The sequence below is a fragment of the Megalopta genalis genome, chromosome 12, assembly GCF_051020955.1.
Source record: "Megalopta genalis isolate 19385.01 chromosome 12, iyMegGena1_principal, whole genome shotgun sequence".
Classification (NCBI taxonomy): Eukaryota; Metazoa; Arthropoda; class Insecta; order Hymenoptera; family Halictidae; genus Megalopta; species Megalopta genalis.
In genome coordinates this window covers 1,479,055-1,505,465 of record NC_135024.1, presented here as the reverse complement: position 1 = coordinate 1,505,465, position 26,411 = coordinate 1,479,055, and the positions used below count along the sequence as shown (strand labels likewise).

The following is a 26,411-nucleotide window of genomic DNA, read 5'->3' as shown; positions in this document are numbered from 1 at the left end:
TAACAGATCATGAATACTAGAACAAATGAATACATTAATACTATAGCTAACGTATATCGCTGCATAACAAAATTGGATTCATTTCAACCCTGCTATGATTTTTAATGTAAAATACTCATGCATGAAGAAGTTCATACAAAATTTCTCGAGGTACATATTTTTATAGAATCAGGAGTTGTAAAAGAAAAAATCGGAAGCCGTTTATTTTGACTGGTTTGGTATTTCTACTGTCAAAGATATTGAAATTACATAGATTTTTTTTATAGGAAATCATTAAATGAACTTCTTAAGGGATAATGGAAATATAAAATGTGAAAATTAAAAAAAAAAATTAAAAAAAATGTGAGGAGGCGTTTCGTCCCAGACCCGCTAGTGGACTCATCAGTAGGGCTATCCAAGCGGGTCCTGCCTTAGACGCGACGGGAATGGGCTGGACGGAATCGGAGGATTAACAGTATCGGACAGTCTCAGGTGGATGGGTAACAATTTAATTGCATTACCACACGATAAGGCATCGTCTGCGCACGAGAAGTCTAATGCGCAGTTGTTTTGTGCTTTATCGAGCCGTAGATGCAGCTGCCTAGTATGGTCTTTTCTAAACCCTGAACTTGTCAACGGAATAAACTGTGAAATGTATTCTATTGCAGTAACAATCTATATATACTAATTTTGCAAGTGGTATCCCCAGATTGACCCTCAGTAAAGAGGCTTGGTGTGTAAGGCATTTTCAGTTGATCTGTTGGAGTCGCGTCTCGTGGCTATGGCGCTCCTCCAAGAGATCGACTTCGGTTGTCGCCATACTAGGAAAGGGACTTTCGTCCCACTACTGCACCCCCATGCATCTACCTGATGACCGATTACGTTACTCTACCTGCGCTCCAATTGGACTGGTCACGGTTTCGTAATACGTGCCCGTTCATCGAAATAATACTAATATGAGAACGGGCTGGACTGGAAACAGTGACGAGGAAGGATGGTTTTGAAGCGTTTCGTCCAGACCTCGCTAGAGTGGACTCCTCAGTAAGGCATTCTAGCGAGGCCCTGCCCTAGACGCGGGATTGAGGATAGGACGACTTAAATTTGTAAATATACTAATTGGAGACGTTTGAGTTCTTGCGAGAAACAAAGCCCTCTGGCGTCGAGTGACGGCGATATCCGTTGCCGGAGTTATTTATTCAACAGTAAATCTTCGAAAAATTCCATTATTTTTTTTAAATTTTGTCTAATTCTGTTATTTTGCGTGAGAGAACCGTAACGTACTTCTGACAGAAATACGTCTACTATTCCTTACGTCTGAATTATTACTATGTGTCGGATTTATAATCCAGAAACAGCCACTTAAAATAGAGGTTCCGAGCTTTAATTTGATGAAAAAATTATCGCCCTTCGATGATTCTTCGTGGAGCTATCGTCAGTGAAAGTTGGCTCATTCTTATCCAAAATTTCTCTACGCGAGAACTGCGGATCTTGAAGCAAAGTATGAATTTTCTATCTTAATTATAACAACAAACCACAACAACTATGTTAGTTTAGTTTGGTAGAGACTCGAGTGGGATTGTAATGTTGAATAGTAGACTGTATGGTTAAAACGCGGATTTGGTAGACTAAAGATATTTTAATAAACAAAGATATACACAGAGGAAGGATGTGTAGAATAAAATTTTGAAATGCGATGATGCATCGTGAAGCTCTCGAATGAGACAATGAAGCGCTCGATGTCGGTCAACTACAAAGCAGTAGCGATGATTGCAAGCGCAATAGAATAGAGCAGAATTAAACTGCAAGTGCAGGAAGATTACCAGCGTAATTAAAGCGAACTCATTCGACAGAGGATTCACACATGCTACGATCGCATTATACGGGCCCATTCATATTGTCGTGGACCAGATTTACACTCGGTGGACCAGATTGGGCAATTGGTCGTGTTATTCTCACGATCTTAGAATGAAATCCATGTTTCTAGTCGAACGTGGGATGAAAGGGGGAGGATTCATGGTTTGGGGAGGAATTGGATATAAAGGGAAAAGAAATATTCGTTTTATCAATGCGAAATTAAAAAGCTCTGATTATATGAAACTATGTGACGAAGAAATTGCAGCAGATGCGGAACGAATTAATGGAGATACATTCATCTTTCAGCAAGACAATGCATCAGTGCATAATGCCGAACCAGTAAAAACATATTTTGAAGTTAATAATATTTAACTTTTACGGGCCTATTTATATTGACATGGTCCATCGGTCAGGAGAGGTAAAGGAATAGGGAATTTGAAAATTGGAGGGTGCAAGCAGCGCTGAACGTTCGTTACAGTGCATAGAATCGATGCACTAACGAATAGCGCTGCATAGGAATCAATGAAATTAGGTAAACGGATTTGATATTGTAATTACTTGGAAGAATAGCTCAGTCGACAAATAGATATTGACATTATCAACAGAGATTTTCAAATGTATACATTGCGGCTCGTTCACCTCGGCTGTTGTTGAGCCCGAACAGCTGACTTTGACTCTGCGTACAAAAACTGACGCCGCGCTGGAGTTTTTGTACACCGACTCAAGTGATACCAGTAAAAATGAATGCTCTGATTTTAATTTTAAACATAGCAGTTTGTTTTGTTTCTCAATATTTGTAATGATTTAATAATAAAGTAACAACATTCTTAGAGTCTATCTTCCTTATAATCTTTACACTGTTTGAGCACTTCACCATTTTTCCATTGAAACGGCATTCTTAAAATCATTTCACTATGATTTGTCGCACCTGCCCATTTTTCTTGTAAATGAATAAAATCTACAGTTCAATTATTAGCATTGTCACCCGAAAGTTTACAAGCATGATTTTCAAAACGCTGACCATGATATCTCAAAATCTGTGTAACAATTTGCCTTCATAAACTATTTTTCCGGTTTTTTAACCCGAAAAGTGAAACGCATTCGGTATTGTTATTTAAATAGAAAACACGTGCGTCGCTTTTGGATATGAGGCCAATTGCATGTTCTTGATTGGTCAATCTAAGTGACGTAGGTTAAAGCATCGCTTTTACTCTCTCGAATAAAGCGAACAATTTTATCCGACTGTTTCATTACTCACGAACAAAACGATTAAATTCATTATATAATTCTATCAGACAGCTTTAGTACTTGCAAATTCTTCCGTCTTTTTTTAATTTTATTTCGTCGCTTTATTTCTTGAGCACAGTGCGGAGAACGTCATTTGAGTTTTATTATGTCATTTTATTACTTGAGAAATAAAGAAGCTTACATACAATTTCATCAGACTGCTAATTCTTTTGTCTTTCATATAAAACTGTTTAGATTGGTGAACAAAGGTGTATATTAATATTACTGCTAATCGTTTCGAAACCTTGACAAGATTGAATTCATTTCAACTTTCTACGATTGTTACTGTACAATAGCCTTGCTTGGAGAAGTTCATACAAAATTTGACGCATTCATTTTTATAGAATCAGGAGTTGTGCAAGAAAAAATCTAAAACCGTTTATTTTGACTGGTTTAGTATTTCTACTGTCAAAGACATTGAAATTACATAGATTCTTTTATAGGAAATATAAAATGTGAAAATGGAAAAATTAAATACAAAAAAATGTGTGGCGTTTCATCCCTGACCCGCTAGTGGATTCATCGGTAAGGCTATTCTAGCGGGCCCTGCCTTAGACGCAAAAGGAATGGGCAGGACGGAATCGGAGGAGTAACACTGTCGGGCACCTCCAGGTGGATTGGTAACAATCATGTTGCGTTACCACTCGATAACACATCAGGCTGCGCGGGAGGACTCTAACGAGCAGTCATTTGTGCTTTTATCGAGTCGTGGATGCAGCTGCCTAGTATTGCCCTACTTAGAATTTGAACTTACCTACCGCAAGACTTTGACCCTCGGTTCGGAGGCTTTTGGTGTAAGGCACTTTTCAATCGATATGTTGGAGTCGTCTTTTGGGCTGTAGAGACGTCTCCGATTTGATAATGCCACCCTGAGAATTGACCCTCGTAAAGTGGCTTTGGTGTCTAAGGGACTTGTCAGTCGGATATGTTGGAATCGCCTTTTGTGCAGATGAGACGTCTCCGACAGATCGACTTAGTTGTCGCCATACTAGGAAAGGGACTTTCGTCCCACTACTGCACCCACGCATCTACCTGATGACCGACTACGTTACTCTACCTGCGCTCCGATTGTTGCTGGTCACGGTTTCGTAATACGTGCCCGTTCGTCGGAATAATACTAATGTGAGAACGGGCAGGACGACGAAACTGTGACGAGGAGGGAAGGGGTTGGAGCGTTTCGTCCGGGTCCCGCTAGAAAATTCCTCGGTAAGGCTGTCGAGCATCCCTGGCCAGGGCTCAAAGACCGGGGATGCCTGAAGGGGGCGATCGTTGATCGTAGCGGATTGGACATTTGTGGGGATGATATCTATCTAGTGGGTTTCAATGGAGGTAGTCGCCACAAGAATGATTTATTCTCTTTTAAATGTTTCAAAAAAATCGATTCTTTTTACACTTTGTCCAATTATTTTATTTTGAGTGCGAGTGCGTAACCTGCTCTGATGCATTGAATTACACTTTGTATCGGCGCACTTGCAATAAAATACGCCTATTGTTCCTTACATCTGAATTAGCAGTTTAGCATCGTTCCTAAAAAAAACATTCTTAAAATCTTTCCACTATTTCCCATTACACAAAGCTTTAAAAGTATGATTTTCAAAACGGTGATCATGATATCTCAAAATCTCTGTACTCATGTGACTTCAAAAATTAGGTGCATGTTTCGTGAAATTAATCTTTTTTTATTGAATTCGAAGAATGAAACGAATTCAGTATTGTTATTTAAAAAGAAGACGCGTGCGTCGCTTTGGATTTCATAACTGGCCAATTGAATTTCCTTGATTGGTCAATCCAAGTGACGCAGATTAAAGCATCGCTTTATCACACATAAATAAAGCGAACAATTTTATTCGACTGTTTCTTTACTCACGAAAAAAATTAATTAAATTCATTATTATTTTATCAGACAGCTTTAGTACTTACAAATAATGGGCGCGTTTATTTTCTTAATTTTATTACGTCGGTTTATTAATTGGGCACAGTGAAAACAATGCCATTTACTTGAGTTTTATTATGTCACTTTATTACTTGAGAAGTCAATGAATAAGTTTGCTTAGAATTTCGTTAGATCACTGTATCACCTGAGAACAGAAACAACGATATCATGTTCACTTTTATCATATTTTACCCTCTTCCGTTGCAACGAAGGAGTGAAAAAGTTATGTCATCTGGCGTTCGTTTTTACCCAGTGGAAAAGTATATACCAAGGGACAAATTAGAGAAACGAACCGCTTATTCAAAATAGAAAAAAGTTTTTTCACGCGAGGTTAAAAATGTATCGAGGATCGCAATAGCCGAATTTTGAACACTGAAATTATTTGAACTGTAGTTCTCGCAGTTCCCAAAGTCTCGGAGATCCCTGTCAGCTGCCAATACCAGCAATTCCCTTCTCCATCTTTGTACAAGTTACCTTGTTCCTACAATCTGCGACAAAGAGATGATACGCTTTAAAATTGAATGATTTTTAGTTTTCTAACATTACCACGAACGTTTCGTATTTTCATACATTGTCAGTAACATCCGTATAAACATACACGAATGAAATGAATTTTTAGTTGCGTGTGCTCTCATTTGGCTGCGCTTTATTTACATAAAAATTCTTTTGTCTTACATATAAAACTGTTTGGACTTGTGAAATTCACTCGTTGATACTGTGTTAATAACAGATCATGAATACTAGAACAAATGAATACATTAATACTATAGCTAACGTATATCGCTGCATAACAAAATAGGATTCATTTCAACCCAGCTATGATTTTTAATGTAAAATACTCATGCATGAAGAAGTTCATACAAAATTTCTCGACGTACATATTTTTATAGAATCAGGAGTTGTAAAAGAATAAATCGGAAGCCGTTTATTTTGACTGGTTTGGTATTTCTACTGTCAAAATTATAAATTGAAATTACATAGATTTTTTTTATAGGAAATCATTAAATGAACTTCTTAAGGGATAATGGAAATATAAAATGTGAAAATTAAAAAAAAAAATTAAAAAAAATGTGAGGAGGCGTTTCGTCCCAGACCCGCTAGTGGACTCATCAGTAGGGCTATCCAAGCGGGTCCTGCCTTAGACGCGACGGGAATGGGCTGGACGGAATCGGAGGATTAACAGTATCGGACAGTCTCAGGTGGATGGGTAACAATTTAATTGCATTACCACACGATAAGGCATCGTCTGCGCACGAGAAGTCTAATGCGCAGTTGTTTTGTGCTTTATCGAGCCGTAGATGCAGCTGCCTAGTATGGTCTTTTCTAAACCCTGAACTTGTCAACGGAATAAACTGTGAAATGTATTCTATTGCAGTAACAATCTATATATACTAATTTTGCAAGTGGTATCCCCAGATTGACCCTCAGTAAAGAGGCTTGGTGTGTAAGGCATTTTCAGTTGATCTGTTGGAGTCGCGTCTCGTGGCTATGGCGCTCCTCCAAGAGATCGACTTCGGTTGTCGCCATACTAGGAAAGGGACTTTCGTCCCACTACTGCACCCCCATGCATCTACCTGATGACCGATTACGTTACTCTACCTGCGCTCCAATTGGACTGGTCACGGTTTCGTAATACGTGCCCGTTCATCGAAATAATACTAATATGAGAACGGGCTGGACTGGAAACAGTGACGAGGAAGGATGGTTTTGAAGCGTTTCGTCCAGACCTCGCTAGAGTGGACTCCTCAGTAAGGCATTCTAGCGAGGCCCTGCCCTAGACGCGGGATTGAGGATAGGACGACTTAAATTTGTAAATATACTAATTGGAGACGTTTGAGTTCTTGCGAGAAACAAAGCCCTCTGGCGTCGAGTGACGGCGATATCCGTTGCCGGAGTTATTTATTCAACAGTAAATCTTCGAAAAATTCCATTATTTTTTTTAAATTTTGTCTAATTCTTTTATTTTACGTGAGAGAACCGTAACGTACTTCTGACAGAAATACGTCTACTATTCCTTACGTCTGAATTATTACTATGTGTCGGATTTATAATCCAGAAACAGCCACTTAAAATAGAGGTTCCGAGCTTTAATTTGATGAAAAAATTATCGCCCTACGATGATTCTTCGTGAAGTTATCGTTGGTCAAAGTTGACCAATTCTTATCCGAGATTTTGCTATATGCGAACTACGGATCTTGTTGCAATATTAGTAGGATGCATCTGATTTATGATCCTGAATCAATGTCTGAAAGTAGAGGCTCTGAGCTTTAATTTGGGAAAGAAACCATCATCCTAGGATGATTTTTCGTGGAGTTATTGTCGGTCAAAATTTGTGGCCAATTCTTATCCTAAATTTTCCTACTCCAGGACTGATCTTGATGCAAAATATGAACTCATTAATTGCAACAAACTAAAGTAAAATGGTAGTTTGTTTTCTTTCCAAATATTTGTAATTGGTTGATAATAATGTAACAGCATTCTTAGAGTTTATATTAGGATGGAACAGAAGAAATCGCTGATTTTTTCATACAAATAAAATATGATTTTGTTAATTCAATAAATGATCTCTAATCAATGATATATTTTCCATTTTAATCGATGTCCTTTTGCCATCTTTCTGTAAGCTTCATGATTCCACGCTCATGGAATTTCAGGTTTTTAGTGGCAAAAATCTGAGCCAAAATGCTGTTTCTTGCAATTCGTGCTAATATTAACAACGAACTATCATCTGTAAATAAAATTACGATCAGTTTGTTTCTAAAGAAAGCTAAAAGTGACAGATAACAAGTCAAAAGGAAAAAGATTATAATCTCGAGAAAAGTCGTTAAAAGGTATGGCTAATGACATCTATGTGCACGTTCGACAATTACTTTCTTGCCAACCCAATATATTTACTGTTTTACCTGTTTACCATCTCTTCACTGGAACCTCATACTTCACACCTTTTCACTGTTTCCGCTACATATTTTTCTTACACGAAAGCATGGGTTGAAAATTAGATACAAAGAGAGAATTTAACTGCGAGAAACGTACCGCCTATTCGAAATAGAAAATTGTTTTTTCTCGCGAGGTTAAAAGTGCATCGAGAAACGCAATAGTCGAATTTTTGTCACTGGAATTATCTAAACTGTGGATCTTGCAATTTCCAAAATCTCAGAGATTCCAGTCATCTTCCGACATCAGCAATTCCCTCCATCATCTTCGTACAATCTGCGACAAAGAATTGATACGCTTTAAAATTGTGTGATTTTTAGTTCTCTAACATTACTATCATGGCTTTGTTTTTGTACGCACTTACAATAATACCCGTTTAAACAAACACAAATAAAATAAATTTTTATTTAAATGTGCCGACTTTTCGTCTCCCATTATTTCTACAAAAATTCTTTTCTCTTTCAAATAAAACTGTATGGACTGGTGAATACTAAAACAAACCTATACATTATTACTACAGCTAATACATATATATCGTTTCATAACGATGATAAAATTGAATCCATTTGAACTTTCTACGATTTTTACTGTAAAATGCTCTTGCATAAAGAAGTTCGTTTAAAATTTTCGGGCGCATACATTTTTATAGAATCAGAACTTGTGACAAAATAAATCGGAAACCGTTTATTTTTACTGGTTTGGTATTTCTTGTGTTAAAGACAGTGAAATTGCAAAGATTCTTTCATAGGAAATCACTGTTTGAACTTCTTAAGGAATAATGGAAATATAAAATCTAAAAGTGGAAAAATAAAATTTAAAAAAAAATGTGAGGCCTTTCGTGCCAGACTTGCTAGTGGACTCATCAGTAAGGCTATTCTAGCGGGCAGTGACGTGCACTCGAGGTGCGTTCCCGTTGATGCAGAACCAATGCTCGCGATGCAGCGCTTGCAGTCATTCGTCTGTCGTCGAACCGTAGATGCAGTTGCCTAGTGTGGCCCTTCTTATACTATGTATCACAAATCTTTGTACTATTATTTTTATTATTATTGACTAATGAGAGTCAGATACTGTTATAGGGGTTATAGGCTCTAACAGTACTATTTGACTTAAGTAGTTAATTGACTGCACCGGTCACTATTGACTATTTAGGTAATTGACTAATGTAAGGCACTTCGCCATCGATCTCTTGTTGTCGTTCCTTGTTGCTGATGATGTGAGCAACCTGGGCGACTCCAACAGATGGACGGGGGCGGGCCATACTCGGAAAGTGACTAACATAGTCCTGGCACCTACGTTTTCCTGGAGCGTTGATCCGACCATGTTGCTGTACTCTGCCTAAGAGGGAATGTTTTCTTATTGTCAATTTGCGTCTCATCGGATTGTCGATGTCGTCTTGGTCCCGCTAGTGGACTCCTTAGTAAGGAGATCTAACGTGCCCTGCCTTAGACGCGGACGGATGTCGGTCACTTCAAATTCCAGGAACGAATCACTGCTCACGGTGGTATCGTGGGCAGTTATTCGTGTTTTACCGAGCAGTAGGTGCAACTGCCCAGTATGGCCCTTCCTAAACTATATCACTTTTTTTTTGTACTATGTAGTTTCTAATTATTGACTACGTGGGAGTCAATTCTGTGTACTGTTAGAGGAGATACAGATCTCTAACTGTACTAATTGACTTATTGTAATTGACTCCGGCCCGGTACTATTGACTATGTAGGTAATTGACATGGAGGGTAAGGCACTTCACCATCCATCGTTTGTTGTCGTTCTTTGTTGCGACTACAACAGATGGACGGGGGCGGGCCATACTCGGAAAGTGACTAACATAGTCCTGGCACCTACGTTTTCCTGAAGCGTTGATCCGACCATGTTGCTGTACTCTGCCTAAGAGAGAATGTTTTCTTATTGTCAATTTGCGTCTCATCGGATTTGTCGATGTCGTCTTGGTCCCGCTAGTGGACTCCTTAGTAAGGAGATCTAGCGTGCCCTGCCTTAGACGCGGACGGATGTCGGTCACTTCAAATTCCAGGAACGAATCACTGCTCACGGTGGTATCGTGGGCAGTTATTCGTGTTTTACCGAGCCGTAGGTGCAGCTGCCCGGTATGGCCCTTCCTAAACTATATAACCTGAGATTTGTATTATTTGCTTACATGTGGAATTGACTTATGGGAGTCCTGTACTGTTAAAGGAACTATACGCTGTAACAGTACAATTGACTTACGTAGTTAATTGACAGCACCTGGTCCTATTGACTATATTAGGTAATTGACTTAATTGTAAGGCACTTGCACCATCCATCTTTTGTTGTCGATCCTTGTTGCTGATGATGTGAGCAACCTGGACGACTCCAACAGATGAACGGGGGCGGGCCATACTAGGAAAGGGACTAACATAGTCCCGGCACCTACGTTTTCCTGGAGCGTTGATCCGACCATGTTGCTGTAATTCGCCTAAGAAACTATGTTTTGCAATGTATCACTTGGGGAACGGGCAGATTTGGAAGGGGAGCGCTTTTTGTCCTGGCCCCGCTACTGGACTCCTTAGTAAGGCAATACAGCGGAGCAACAATGGTCGGGCATTTCAAATACCATGTTGATTGGTAGGAATCAAGTTACGTTACCACTCGATAAGGCATCAGTCTGCGCGCGAGGAGTCTGACGAGCAGTCGTTTGTGATTTTATCGAACCGCAGGTGCAGCTGTCTTAGTATGGACATTAGACTATTGGAATTTTAACAGGAATAGAGGATTTGAAATTGAACAATTATGAGCACCATATATATTGCTATTGTTTCAACTATTTCAACTATTTCTTTTTATTACTACTATTGATAACCCATAAGCGGGCTTCATGCTTTGGTTTAAGGCACTTGTCGATCTGTGTTCGTCGTTCTGGCGTCGTTTGGGCTCATGAACTGCACAGAACGATCCCGACAGATCGACGAGTGCTGGCCATACTACGAAAGGGACTACAGCGTCCCAACTGCTGCATCTACGCATCTACCTGGCGACCGACATTGTTGCTCTAGCTACGTTCCAATTGGTCAGGTCACTGTTCCAGATCACAAATTGTCCGGATATGTTAGGAACGGTGACGTGGACGGATTAGGGAGCGTTTCGTCCAGACCCCGTTACAAAATTGAATCCATTTGAACTTTGTACGATTTTCACTGTAAAATGCTCTTGCATAAAGAAGCTCGTCCAAAATTTTCGGGCGTATACATTTTTATAGAATCAGAACTTGTGAAAAAATAAATCCGAAACTGGTTTGGTATTTCTAGTGTTAAAGATAGTGAAGTTGCAAAAAGATTCTTTCATAGGAAATCACTGTTTGAACTTCCTAAGGAATAATGGAAATATAAAATGTGAAAATAGAAAAATAAATTTAAAAAAAAATGTGAGGCGTTTCGTCCCAGACCCGCTAGACTCATCAGTATTGCTATTCTAGCCTAGTATGGCCTTATCTAAACTGAGAACTTGTCAACGGGAATAAACTGTGAAATGTTCTCTATTGTAACAATGGAATGATTGTCTGAATTAACTTGGACGGAATGTTTGACCCGTACTTAGTTGCTAAGCAACGGTAGTGGACTTTCTTTTCCCGCTTTTCTAGCGGGCCCTGTCTTAGACGGACAGCAGAGTGACATTATTAGTCGGTCAATTCAAATTCCAGGGACGAATCACTGCTCGCGGTTGTGGCGTGAGCAGTCATTCGTGTTTCACCAAGCCGTAGGTGCAACTGCCCAGTATGGCCCTTCCTAAACTATATCACATGATTTTGTACTATGTTTGAATTGTAATTGACATATGGGAGTCGTTACGTACTGTTAGAGGAGTTACGGACCTCTAACAGTACAATTGACTTAAGTAGTTAATTGACTGCGCCCCGGTACTATTGACTATGTAGGTAATTGACATGGAGGGTAAGGCACTTCACCATCCATCGTTACGGACCTCTAACAGTACTAATTGACTAATTGTAATTGACATGCTCCAGACACTATTGACTATTGTAGGTAAGGCACGTGGTGAGTAAAGCACTTCGCCATCGATCTCTTGTTGTCGTTACTTGTTGCTAATGATGTGAGCAACCTGGACGACTCCAACAGATGGACGGCGCTGGTCATACTAGGAAAGGGACTAACATAGTCCCAGCACCTACGTTTTCCTGGGTCGTTGATCCGACCATGTTGCTGTATTTCGCCTAAGAAAGTATGTTAGCTTATTGTCAATTTGCGCCTCATCGGATTGCCGATGATACGCAATATATCACTTAGGGAACGGGCAAGTTTGGATGGGAAGCGTATTTCGTCCTGGTCCCGTTAGTGGTCTCCTTAGTAAGGAGATCTAGCTTGCCCTGCCTTAGACGCGGACGGATACTGCAGAGTAACATTGTCTATTCGGACACTTGAAATTCCTGGAAGATAGGTTGCACTCGAGGTGCGTTCCCGTCGCTGTAGAACCACTGCTCGCGATGCGCCGCGAGCAGTCATTCGTCTGTCATCGAACTCTAGATGCAGTTGCCTAGTGTGACCCTTCCTATACTATTTCCTAACAATTCTAAATCTGTTACTTATATCTATCTAAATTGTCTATTATGGTAATTGACCAATGTAGGGACTCTAATGACTATTGATTATAAGTTGGTTTAAGGCCCGGATCGGGACTCCAACACGTATGGCAGATCCCATGATGAGATCCATGTCGGTCACTTTTTCGTCCGGTGACCAAAGCTCGACGACTGTCGGCGATTGAATGTAGTCGTCGCCACAGTATATGAACTCTTCAACTCTAGCTGGAGCACGAGGCTCCGCGCAACCGTCCATCCTTCGCATTTTGCGTCCTAACCCTCCCGGTGGTGGGAGGGTTCATATTGGGCGTTCCGCTCGAAATGCGCCTCCAGTCTTGATGCGACGGTGTCGAAACTAGTAGTACCAGTGATGGCACCACTCGATCCCCACGTCAGCGAAGAGATGAACCTCTTCGGCAACCGACACGAGCGAGCAGATTATCATATTCGTTTGTTTCGCATGGATTTGAAGCTAAATCGTGTGTTTTGTCATGTCCCACGACTAAAGCGCACCCGAAATCGGTAGCTCACGCTTTGCCGTGTCAAATTACATGATAGACGTTCCGCTGGAGATCCACTACGAACTAGTTGGCATGATAGACGGAAGCAGTCATTCGTGTTTTACTGAGCCATAGGTGCAGCTGCCCAGTATGGCCCTTCCTAAACTATATCCCTGAGATTTTTATTATTGCTTAGATATGGAATTGACTTATGGGAGCCCTGTACTGTTAAAGGACTTACTATACGCTGTAACAGTACAATTGACTTACGTAGTTAATTGACATCACCTGGTCCTATTGACTATATTAGGTAATTGACTTAATTGTAAGGCACTTGCACCATCCATCTTTTGTTGTCGATCCTTGTTGCTGATGATGTGAGCAACCTGGACGATTCCAACAAATGGACGGGGGCGGGCCATACTAGGAATGGGACTAATATAGTCTCGGCACCTACGTTTTCCTGGGTCGTTGATCCGACCATGTTGCTGCACTCCGCCTAAGAGAGGATGTTTCCTGATTGTCAATGTATACGTACCATCGGGTTGTCGATAATGACGCAATGTGGACGTTGGAAACGGTGGCATCTTCCTGACGATCAACTATGTTACTCTAGCTACGCTCCATTGGTCTGGTCATTGTTCCGTATCACAGATCGTTTGAATTCAATGGGAACGGTGACGTGGACGGAATAGGGAGCGTTTTGTCATGGTCTCCGCTAGTCGACTCCTCAGTGATGCGATGCAGCGGAGCTAGTGTCTGGTCGGACACTTCAAATTTCAGGTCGATGGGTTGCACTCGAGTTACGTTACCGCTCGATACTGAATCGCTACTCGCGATGCAGCGCGAGCAGTCATTCGTCTGTCATCGAACCGTAGATGCAGTTGCCTAGTGTGACGCTTCCTATACTATATATCACAAATCTTTGTACTATCGTTTTTATTATTATTGACTATATGGGAGTCAATTGTTTGTACTGTTTGAGGAGTTATAGACCTCTAAAAGTACTAATTGACTTAATGAAATTGACTGCGCCGGACACTATTAACTATTTAGGTAATTGACATGGAGGGTAATTCACTTCACCATCGATCTCTTGTTGTCGTTACTTGTTGCTGATGATTTGAGCAACCTGGACGACTCCAACAGATGGACGGGGGCGGGCCATACTAGGAAAGGGACTAACATAGTCCCGGCACGTACGTTTTCCTGGAGCGTTGATCCGACCATGTTGCTGTACTCTGCCTAAGAGAGAATGTTTTCTTATTGTCAATTTGCGTCTCATCGGATTGTCGATGTCGTCTTGGTCCCGCTAGTGGACTCCTTAGTAAGGAGATCTAGCGTGCCCTGCCTTAGACGCGGACGGATGTCGGTCACTGCAAATTCCAGAAACGAATCACTGCTCACGGTGGTATCGTGGGCAGTTATTCGTGTTTTACCGAGCCGTAGATGCAACTGCCCAGTATGGCCCTTCCTAAACTATAACACAGATTTCGTTTGTACTATTTATGTTATAATAATTGACATATGGGAGTCGTTACGTACTGTTAGAGGAGTTACGGACCTCTAACAGTACAATTGACTTAAGTAGTTAATTGACTGCGCCCCGGTACTATTGACTATGTAGGTAATTGACATGGAGGGTAAGGCACTTCACCATCCATCGTTTGTTGTCGTTCTTTGTTGCGACTCCAACAGATGGACGGGGGCGGGCCATATTAGGAAAGGGACTAACATAGTACCGGCACCCACATTTTGGTGGTGCTTTGATCCGACCAAGTTGCTGTACTCCTCCTAAGAAAGGATGTTTCCTGATTGCCAATTTGCATCTCATCGGATTGGCGATGATGATTTTAAGCTGTGCTGCATTTTCTTTACGAAAATAAAGAAGCAAAATATGACGAAAATGCTCTTTCATGCAATTCGTGTTAAAATTGACAGCAAAGTAACATCTGTGAATAAAACTACGATCAGTTTGTTTCTAAAGAAAGATGAAAGTGACAGATAACAAGTGTCAAAAGGAAAAGATTATAATCTTGAGAAATGTCGTTAAATGGTATGACTAATGACATCTATGTGTACATTCGGCAATTACTTTCTTGCCAATCCAATATATTTACTGTTTTACCTGTTTACCATCTCTTCACCGAAACATAATACTTAAAATCTTTCCATTTAAAATTTTTCTATCTTGCATATTTTTCTTACACGAAAGTATGCGTGGAAAATTAGATAGAAAGAAAGAATTTAACTGCAAGAAACGTACCGCCTATTCGAAATAGAAAAATGTTTTTTCTCGCAAGGTTAAATATGCATCGAGGAACGCAGTAGTCGATTTTTTGACACTGAAATTATTTGAACTGTGGTTCTCGCAGTTTCCAAAGTCTCGGAGATCCCTGTCAGCTGCCAATACCAGCAATTTCCTTCTCCAGCCTTGTACAAGTTACCTTGTTCTTACAATCTGCGACAAAAAGATGATACGCTTTAAAACTGAATGATTGTTAGTTCTCTAACATTACCACCAACGTTTCTTATTTTTATACATTGTCAGTAATATCCGTATAAACATACACGAGTGAAATGAATTTTTAGTCAAGTGTGCTCTCATTTGGGCGCGTTTTATTTCCCTAAAAATTCTTTTATCTTACATATAAAACTGTTTGGACTTGTGAAATTCACTCGTAGATACTGTGTTATTAACAGATCATGAATACTAGAACAAATGAATACATTAATACTATAGCTAACGTATATCGCTGCATAACAAAATAGGATTCATTTCAACCCTGCTATGATTTTTAATGTAAAATACTCATGCATGAAGAACATCATTCAAAATTTCTCGACGTACATATTTTTATAGAATCAGGAGTTGTAAAAGAAAAAATCGGAAGCCGTTTATTTTGACTGGTTTGGTATTTCTACTGACAAAGATATTGAAATTACATAGATTTTTTTTATAGGAAATCATTAAATGAACTTCTTAAGGGATAATGGAAATATAAAATGTGAAAATTAAAAAAAAAAATTAAAAAAAATGTGAGGAGGCGTTTCGTCCCAGACCCGCTAGTGGACTCATCAGTAGGGCTATCCAAGCGGGTCCTGCCTTAGACGCGACGGGAATGGGCTGGACGGAATCGGAGGAGTAACAGTATCGGACAGTCTCAGGTGGATGGGTAACAATCTAATTGCATTACCACACGATAAGGCATCGTCTGCGCACGAGAAGTCTAATGCGCAGTTGTTTTGTGCTTTATCGAGCCGTAGATGCAGCTGCCTAGTATGGTCTTTTCTAAACCCTGAACTTGTCAACGGAATAAACTGTGAAATGTACTCTATTGTAATAACAATCTATATATACTAATTTTGATAATGGCGCATCTCCAAATTGACCCTCAGTAAAGAGGCTTTGTGTGTAAGGCATTTTCAGTTGCTCTGTTGGAGTCGCGTCTTGCGGCTATGGCGCTCCTCCAAGAGACCGACTTTGGTTTTCGCCATACTAGGAAAGGGACTTCCGTCCCACTACTGCACCCCCATGCATCTACCTGATGACCGATTACGTTACTCTACCTGCGCTCCGATTGTACTGGTCACGGTTTCGTAATACGTGCCCGTTCATCGAAATAATACGCGAATAATACTAATATGAGAACGGGCTGGACTGGAAACAGTGACGAGGAAGGTGGGTTTTGAAGCGTTTCGTCCAGACCTCGCTAGAGTGGACTCCTCAGTAAGGCATTCTAGCGAGGCCCTGCCCTAGACGCGGGGTTGAGGATAGGACGACTTAAATTTGTAAATATACTAATTGGAGACGTTTGAGTTCTTGCGAGAAACAAAGCCCTCTGGCGTCGAGTGACGGCGATATTCATTGCCGGAATTACTTATTCAACAGTAAATCTTCGAAAAATTCCATTATTTTTTTTAAATTTTATCTAATTCTCTTATTTTACGTGAGAGAACCGTAACGTACTTCTGACAGAAATACGTCTACTATTCCTTACGTCTGAATTATTACTATGTGTCGGATTTATAATCCAGAAACAGCCACTTAAAATAGAGGTTCCGAGCTTTAATTTGATGAAAAAATTATCGCCCTACGATGATTCTTCGTGAAGTTATCGTTGGTCAAAGTTGACCAATTCTTATCCGAGATTTTGCTATGTGCGAACTACGGATCTTGTTGCAATATTAGTAGGATGCATCTGATTTATGATCCTGAATCAATGTCTGAAAGTAGAGGCTCTGAGCTTTAATTTGGGAAAGAAACCATCATCCTAGGATGATTTTTCGTGGAGTTATTGTCGGTCAAAATTTGTGGCTAATTCTTATCCTAAATTTTCCTACTCCAGGACTGATCTTGATGCAAACTATGAACTCATTAATTGCAACAAACTAAAGTAAAATGGTAGTTTGTTTTCTTTCCCAATATTTGTAATTGGTTGATAATAATGTAACAGAATTCTTAGAGTTTATATTAGGATGGAACAGAAGTAATCGCTGATTTTTTCATACAAATAAAATATGATTTTGTTAATTCAATAAATGATCTCTAATCAATGATATATTTTCCATTTTAATCGATGTCCTTTTGCCATCTTTCTGTAAGCTTCATGATTCCACGCTCATGGAATTTCAGGTTTTTACTGGCAAAAAGCTGAGTTTCTTGCAATTCGTACTAATATTAACAACGAACTATCATCTGTAAATAAAATTACGATCAGTTTGTTTCTAAAGAAAGCTAAAAGTGACAATTAACAAGCGTCAAAAGGAAAAAGATTATAATCTCGAGAAAAGTCGTTAAAAGGTCTGACTGATGACATCTATGTGTACAATGCGCAATTACTTTCGTGACAACCTAATATATTTACTGTTTGACCGGTTTACCATCTTTTCACCGAAACATCATACTTAAAATCTTTCCACTGTTTCCACTGCATATTTTTCTTATAAACGCATAAAATCTATAATCTATCGATCAGTATTGTTACACGAAAGCATGCGTGGAATATTAGATACGAAGGGAGAATTTAACTACGAGAAACGTACCGCCTATTCGAAATAGAAAATTGTTCTTTCTCGCGCGAGGTTAAAACTGTATCGAGAAACGCACTAGTCGAATTTTTGACACTGGAATTATCTGAATTTCGGGTCTTGCAGTTTCCAAAGACTCGGAAATCCCAGTCATTTGCCGGCACTAGCAATTCCCTCCTTCATCTTTGTACAAGTCTCCTCGTTCTTACAATCCGCGAGAAAGAATTGGCACGCTTTAAAATTGAGAGATTGTTAGTTCCTTAAACATTACCATCACCGCTCCGTATTACTATACACTTTCAATATTATCTGTATAAACATACACGAATGAAATAAATTTTTAGTTGACTGTATCATCATTTCGTCGTAAATTATTTCCATAAAAATTCTTTCGTCTTTCAAATAAATCTGTTTGGACTAGTGAATACCAGAACAAATCTATACATTAATGCTACAGCTAATACGTATATATCGTTTCATAACGATGACAAAATTGAATCCATTTGAACTATCTACGATTTTTACTGTACAATACTCTCGCATAAAGAAGTTCCTTTAAAATTTTCGGATGTATACATTTTCATAGAATCAGGTGTTACAAAAGAAAAAATCGGAAACCGTTTATTTCGACTGGTTTGGTATTTCTAGAGTTAAAGACAGTGGAATTACAAAGATTGTTTCATAGAAAATCATTGTTTGATTTTCTTAAAGGATAATGGAAATATAAAATGTGGAAATAGAAAAATAAATTTAAAAAAAGAAGTGGACTCATCAGTATGGCTATTCTAGCCTAGTATGGCCTTATCTAAACTCTGAACTTGTCAACGGGAATAAACTGTGAAATATTCTCTATTGTAACAATGGAATGATTGTCGGAATTAACTTGGACGGAATGTTTGACCCGTACTTAGTTGCTAAGCAACGGTAGTGGACTTTCTTCTCCCGCTTTTCTAGCGGGCCCTGTCTTAGGCGGACAGCAGAGTGACATTGCTAGTCGGACTCTTCAAATTCCAGGAAGATGGGTCGCAATTAGCTTGCATTGACACAATCGGTAACGAATCACTGCTCGCGGTTCGAGCGTGAGCAGTAATTCGTGTTTTACCGAGCCGTAGGTACAGCTGCCCAGTATGGCCCTTCCTAAACTATATCACAGTTTTCGTTTGTACTATTAATGTTATAATCATTGACATATGGGAGTCGTAATGTAATGTTAGAGGAGTTACGGACCTCTAACAGTACTATTTGACTTAAGTAGTTAATTGACTGCGCCTGGTCCTATCGACTATTTAGGTAATTGACTAATGTAAAGCACTTCGCCATCGGTCTCTTGTTGTCGGTACTTGTTGCTGATGATTTGAGCAACCTAGACGACTCTAACAGATGGACGGGGGCTGGCCATACTAGGAAGTGACTAACATAGTCCCGGCACCTACGTTTTCCTGGAGCGTTGAACCGACCACATTGCTGTACTCTGCATAAGAGAGGATGTTTTCTTATTGTCACTTTGCGTCTCATCGGATTGTCGATGCCGTCTTGGTCCTGCTAGAGAACTCCTCCGTAAGACGATCTAGTGGTGGTGATCTAGTGATCACTGCTCCCGGTTGGGACGGGAGCAGTCATTCGTGTTTTACCGAGCCGTAGGTGCAACTGCCCAGTATGGCCCTTCCTAAACTATATCACTAGTTTTTGTACTATATGTTACATTTAAATTGACATATGGGAGTCAATGGTTTGTACTGTTAGAGGAGATACATAGCTCTAACAGTACTAATTGACTAATAGAAATTGACTGCTCCAGACACTATTGACTATTGTAGGTAAGACACGTGGTGAGTAAGGCACTTCACCATCCATCTTTTGTTGAAGTTCCTTGTTGCTGATGATGTGAGCAACCTAGGCGACTCCAATAGATGGACGGGGGCGGGCCATACGCGGTTTGCAAAGTGTTCGCTACGCGGGTTAAGAGGGCTTTAAAGCAACCGATGTCGTTACGGAGGGCATCAATGTTATAATCTTAAATCAGGGGCTGCAGCTTCCATGCACTCAATCTGACTAGCTCCATCAACATTGCTACGCTTTCGCGTTACAGCAGGAGAAATGAAATGATGAAAAGGGACTAACATAGTCCTTGCACCTACGTTTTCCTGGAGCGTTGTTCCGACCACTTTGCTGTACTTCGCCTAAGGGATGATGTTTCCCTATTGTCAATTTGTGCCTCATCGGATTTTTAATGAGGCGCAACGTATCACGTGGGAAACAGGCAGTTTTGGATGGGGAGCGCGTTTCGTCCTGGTCCCGTTAGTGGACTCCTTAGTAAGGAGATCTAGCGGGTCCTACCTTAGACGCGAATTTAAAGGACAATGCAATTTTAATGTGGTCGTCTCTTAACACTTCGGGAAACAGATGGGAAGATGCTATCGCTAGTATGACCCTACTGCTTTATTTTAAGTATCTCGTATCAAGAATATATATTGTTATTTAGAAACTATTTTAACCTATTGACTCGTTCAGGAGTATTTTTGGATGGAATATATGACCTGAGATCGGACGTCCGTCGATCTGTTGTCGATGATCCAGGTTGCTGCTGATGATGATGATAGCATCTACACATCGTTTCCTACACGTTGAGATTCGACCGCGGATGTTTGCTAGTTCCTAAGTGTTACCCTACTTACTGTCTACCGATGAAAAAAGATTTACTCTTGATGGACCAGATTGGTCGATTGATCGTGTTATTTTCTCGATCTTAGGATGGAACCGATGTTTCTAGTCAAACGTCGGATGAAAGGGGGAGGAATCATGGTTTGGAGAGGAATTGGATATAAAGGGAAAAGAAATATTCGTTTTATCAGTGCGAAATTAAAAAGCGCTGATTGTATGAAACTAAATGATGAAGAAATTGCAGCAAATGCGGAACGAATTAATGGAGATGCAATCACCTTTCAGCAAGATAATCCATCAGTGCATAAAGCTAATCCGATAAAAAAATTTTGAATCTAATAATATTCAACTTTTACGGGCCTATTTATATTGTCATGGTCCATCGGTCAGTAGAGATAGTGCGGATATTGTCATTCATGTTTTCTTACGTATAATATAATATTACATATAAATGATTATTTCTGGTTGGAATTTCATCAGATCGCTCTGATGAATTCTCGTACACCTGAGAACAAGGTCAACGGTATTATTTTCATTTTATCATATTTTATCCTCTTTCGTTGCAACAATGGAGGAAAAAAGTTCAGTTATCCGGCGTTCTTAAATTTACAGTGGAGAATTGGATAGCAGGGAGAAATTACCTGAGAGAAACGCACCGCCTATTCCAAATAAAAATAAATTTTTTCTTGCGAAATTAAAAGTAGATGGAGGAACGCAACAATCAAATTTTTTATACTAGAATTTTCTAAACTGTGGATCTTGTAGTTTCCAAAGTTTTGAAGATCCCAGTTATCGGCCGACACCAGCAATTACCGCCTTCATCTTTGTACAAGTTTCCTCCTTCTTACAATCCGCGACATAGAATTGGCACGCTTTAAAATTGAGAGATTGTTAATTCCTTAACATTACCATCACCGTTCCGTATTACTATACACTTCCAATATTGTCTGTATAAGCATACACGAATGAAATAAATTGTTAGTTAACTGTGTCATCATTTTGTCGTACATGATTTCCATAAAAATTCTTTCGTCTTTCAAATACAACTGTTTGGACTGGTGAATACTAGAACAAATCTATACATTATTACTACAGCTAATACATATATATCCTTTCATAACAATGACAAAATTGAATCCATTTGAACTTTCTACGATTTTCACTGTAAAATACTCTTGCATAAAGAAGTTCGTTTAAAATTTTCGTACGTATACATTTTTATAGAATCAGAACTTGTGAAAAATAAATCGGAAGCCGTTTATGTTTACTAGTTTGGTATTTCTAGTGTTAAAGACAGTGAAATTACAAAGATTCTTTCATAGAAAATCATTGTTTGATCTTCTTAAAAGATAATGGAAATATAAAATGTGAAAATAGAAAAATAAATTTTAAAAAAATGTGAGGCGTTTCGTCCCAGACCCGCTAGTGGACTCATCAGTAAGGCTTTTCTAGCGGGCCCTGTCTTAGACGCTGGCAGTAAGAGCCATGCTAGTCGGACACTTCAAATTTCAGGAAGATGGGTCGCGCACTTAACGTGCATGACACACTCTATAACCAATCACTGCTCCCGGGGCAGACGGGAAACAGTCATTCGTGTTTTACCGAGTCGTAGATACTGTAAGGGTACTTCGTCTAACTGTTGCATCTACGCATCTTCCTAGCGGGCGACTCTATGTAACTCTACTGCGGTCCTTGTCCTGGTCACAGATTCCTTTTCCACTCGAAAATCGACGAAGAAAATGTGACAAGGACAGGATTGTGGCCCAGCGTTTCGTCCAGGTCTCGCTAGTGGACTCCTCAGTAAGACTATCTAGCGGGACCATGCCTTAGACGCGGGGCTGAAGGATGATTGACTTCGCGTTGTATATATACAAATAGAAGACGTTTTGAGTTCTTGCGAGAAACAAATCCCTCTAGCGTCGAGTGACGGCGATATCCATTGCAGGGATTGTGTATTCAACTGTGAATATTTCAAAAAGTCAATTCTTTTTTTTTTAATTTTGTCCAATTCTCTTATTTTACGTGAGAGAACGTGAACGTAATTCTGACAGAAATACACCTACTATTCCTTACGCCTGAATTATTACGATGTGTCGGATTTGTAATCCTGAAACAGCCTCTTAAAGTAGACGTTCCGTGCTTTAATTTGATGAAAAAATTATCGCCGTACGATGATTCTTCGTGGAGTTATCGTCAGTCAAAGTTGGCCAATTCTTATGCGAAATTTCTCTACGCACGAACTGTGGATCTTGATGTAAAATATGAATTTTCTACTTAATTACAGCAATAAACTAAAGTAATATAGATTCCGCGACAATGTGATAGGATACCTCAGAATTTTTCATGTTTCTGAAAAGCAATAATGTATAGAAAGGTATTGCATGCAGCTGTATAAACGATATAACGATGACTGTTTATGTTGTTTTCCATGAATTATATCAGTTTATGTTGAAAACCGGGTACGACAAAATGATAGGAGAATAGTAACAGAGAAGTCAGTAGCAAAATTTCTTTTGAAAAAGTTCAAATAATATCCAAATAGTTTATTTTTCAATAATAGGCAGTGCGTGATACAGATTAAGTATTCATGAAAAAATATTGGCTTATGTCTTTTAAAACGAGTCGTGATACTGAAGTAAATAAAACAGAAAAAATATGATTTTAATTTTAAGAAACGATGCAAGCACTTCTAAAATATCGATATTAATAGGGAGAAGTGGAAATGTAATTAGGAATTTTTTGAAACACCCGGAGAAGTATCGTAAAAAAAAAAGCAAATGACAACCGTGTGCTGTGAATGATCGCGGTACACAAAAAATATTAGATAGAAACCAACGCGAGGAACGTATAGCGTATTTTACAACAATCTGATCTTATAGAAAATAAAAAAAACTTCCACGAAAGCCGCCCTTAACAAAGAAACATATTACTGACCGAATAGTATTCGTCATAGAGCATATTGGATGGAAGAAGAAGTGGAAGAAAATGCTTTTAACCGTTGAAAAACGAATTACTCTCTATGGTCCAGATGGTTGATCGTGTTATTTTCACGATTTTAGAATGGAGCCGGTGTTTCTAGTCAAACGTTGGATGAAAGAGGGAGGAATTGGATATAAAGGGAGAAGAAATATTCGTTTTATTAATGCAAAATTAAAAAGCGTTGATTATATAAAACTAATTGACGAAGAAATTGCAGCAAATGCGGAACGAATTAATGGAGATACATTCATCTTTCAGCAAGATAATGCATCAGTACATAAGGAATAATATAATATTCAACTTTTACGGGCCTATTTATATTGTCGTGGTCCATCGGTCAGTGGATGTAAAGGATTGAAGAATTTGAAAATTGAAAAAACTAAGCAGCGCTGAACGTTCCTTAGAGAGCATAGGATCAACGTGTTAATGAACCGCGCTGCATAGGAAATGAGGTAATTATGTAAACGCATTTGATATTGCGATTACTTGGAAAGATGGACCAGTCAACAAATAGATAGCGACGTTACCGACAGAAAATTGTCAAATGTATACATTGTGGCTCGTTCACCTCGGCTGTTGTTGAGCTCGAACAGCTGACTTTGACTCTGCTCGCGCTCGAGTTTATGTACACAAACCAAGGTGATACTCGCAACAACACAATGCTCTGAATCTAATTTTGGACGTAGCAGTTTCTTTTATCTCTCAATATTTGTAATAGGTTGAGATAATAATGTAACAGCATTCTTAGAGTCTATCTTTCTTAAAATCTTTCCATTGTTTTAGCATTTTACCATTTCTCCACTGAAACGGCATTCTTGAAATCATTCCACTGTTACTTGTCGCATTTGCCCACTTTTCTTGTAAATGGATAAAATCTACACTTTAATAATCAGGATTGTCACACGAAACTTTACAAGCATGTTTTTCAAAACGGTGACCGTTTGCAGTAAAAAATTAGCTGCACATTTCGCGTAGTTAATCTTTCTTTAACCGGAAAAGTGAAACGAATTCAATATTGTTATTTAAAATGAAAACACCTGCGTCGTCTTTGGATCTCATAACTGGTCAATTGAATGTTCTTGATTGGTCAATCCAAGTGACGCAGATTAAAGCTTCGCTTTAACACTCGCAATTAAAGCGAACAATTTTATTCGAGTGTATCATTACACGCGAACGAAACGATTAAATTTATTACAATTTTATCAGACAGCTTTAGTACTTCCAAATTGCAAGCGCGTTTTTATTTCAATTTCGTACAGTAAAATGTGCTCTCATTTGATCGCATTTTATTTCTATAAAAATTCTCTCTCTTTCCTTACAAATAAAATTGTTTGGTCTTGTGAAATTCACTCGTAGATACTATGTTAATAATACATCATTAACACTAGAACAAATGTATACATTAACACCGTAACATATACAATGACTAAATTATATATACAATCATAACGATGACAAGATTGAATTCATTTGAACTTCCTACGATTTTTACTGTACAATACTCTTACGTGAAAAATATAAAATTTTATATATAATTTCCCGATGTAATACATTTTTATAGAACCAGTAACTGTGAATGAAAAAATCGAAAACCGTTTATTTTTAGTGGTTTTGGAATTTCTAGTGTTAAAGACATTAAAATTACAAAGATTCTTTTATCGGAAATCATTTAATGAATTTACCTTAAAGGATATATGATTTATTGTGAAAATGGAAAAATAAAATTAAAAAAAATTTGAGGCGTTTCGTCCCGGACCCGCTAGCGGACTCATCAGTAAGGCTATCCTAGCGGGTCCTGCCTTAGACGCGAGTTTAATGGACAATGCAATTTTAATGTGGTCGACTCTAAACAGTGTAGGAAACAGATGGGAAGCAACCGGAATTGCTTGGCCAACTCTCGATGTAGAATAGTCGGCCCTAGTGACTATCCCTTTACTTGAGTTGTAGATGCTGTCGCTAGTATAACCCTTACTGTCTTATATATATATTACTATCTAGGATATATATTCTTATAATTAGAAACTATAGTAACTTATTGACTCATGCGGGAGTGCTTTATGGATGGAATGTATGATTAGAGATCGGTCGTCCGTCGATCTGTTGCGATAGGTTGCTGTGGATGAAACAACCTGAGTATCTGCGACAGATGACGGCGCTGGTTATACTAGGAACGGGACTACATCGTCCCAACTATCGCAATCTAACACCTATCTTCCTGCACGATGAGATTCGACCGCGGATGTTTGCTAGCTCCTAAAGGGTTACCCTAATCACCTGGAATTGGTTGAAGAATGCACGTCATCGGATAGACCGATCTGGACGGCAAAGCGGTGAGGGAAACGTGGCAGGGAGATGGAAGGGGGAGCGTTTCGTCCAGACCCCGCTAGAGGACTCCTCAGTAAGGCTATCTAGCGGGGCCCTGCCTTAGACGCGGGGTTGAGGGATGGTAGAATTCGCGGTGTATATATACAAACAAAAGACGTTTGAGTTCTTGCGAGAAACAAATCCCTCTAGCGTCAAGTGACGGCGATATCAATTGCAGGGATTGTGTATTCAACTGTGAATATTTCAAAAAGTCAATTCTTTTTTTTAAATTTTGACTAATTCTCTTATTTTACGCGAGAGAACGTTTACGTACTTTTGACAGAAATACACCTACTATTCCTTAAGCCTGAATCAGTAG

General features: G+C 39.2%; 1 protein-coding gene and 2 long non-coding RNA genes across 4 annotated transcripts in view; 1 reads left to right on the top strand and 2 right to left on the bottom strand.

Moving 5' to 3' along the window:
- The window catches only part of LOC143260404 (uncharacterized), a 28,480-nt gene extending 2,313 nt beyond the window's left edge, over positions 1 to 26,167 (bottom strand). The window contains exon 1 of the long non-coding RNA XR_013034554.1: positions 25,528 to 26,167. This is a non-coding gene — a long non-coding RNA (uncharacterized LOC143260404). The remainder of the gene's footprint in view (positions 1 to 25,527) is intronic.
- Positions 1 to 26,411, top strand: part of MCU (mitochondrial calcium uniporter) — a 324,119-nt gene that overhangs the window by 140,793 nt on the left and 156,915 nt on the right. The gene's annotated exons all lie outside the window — the stretch shown is intronic.
- Positions 1 to 26,411, bottom strand: part of LOC143260402 (uncharacterized) — a 113,878-nt gene that overhangs the window by 67,787 nt on the left and 19,680 nt on the right. The gene's annotated exons all lie outside the window — the stretch shown is intronic.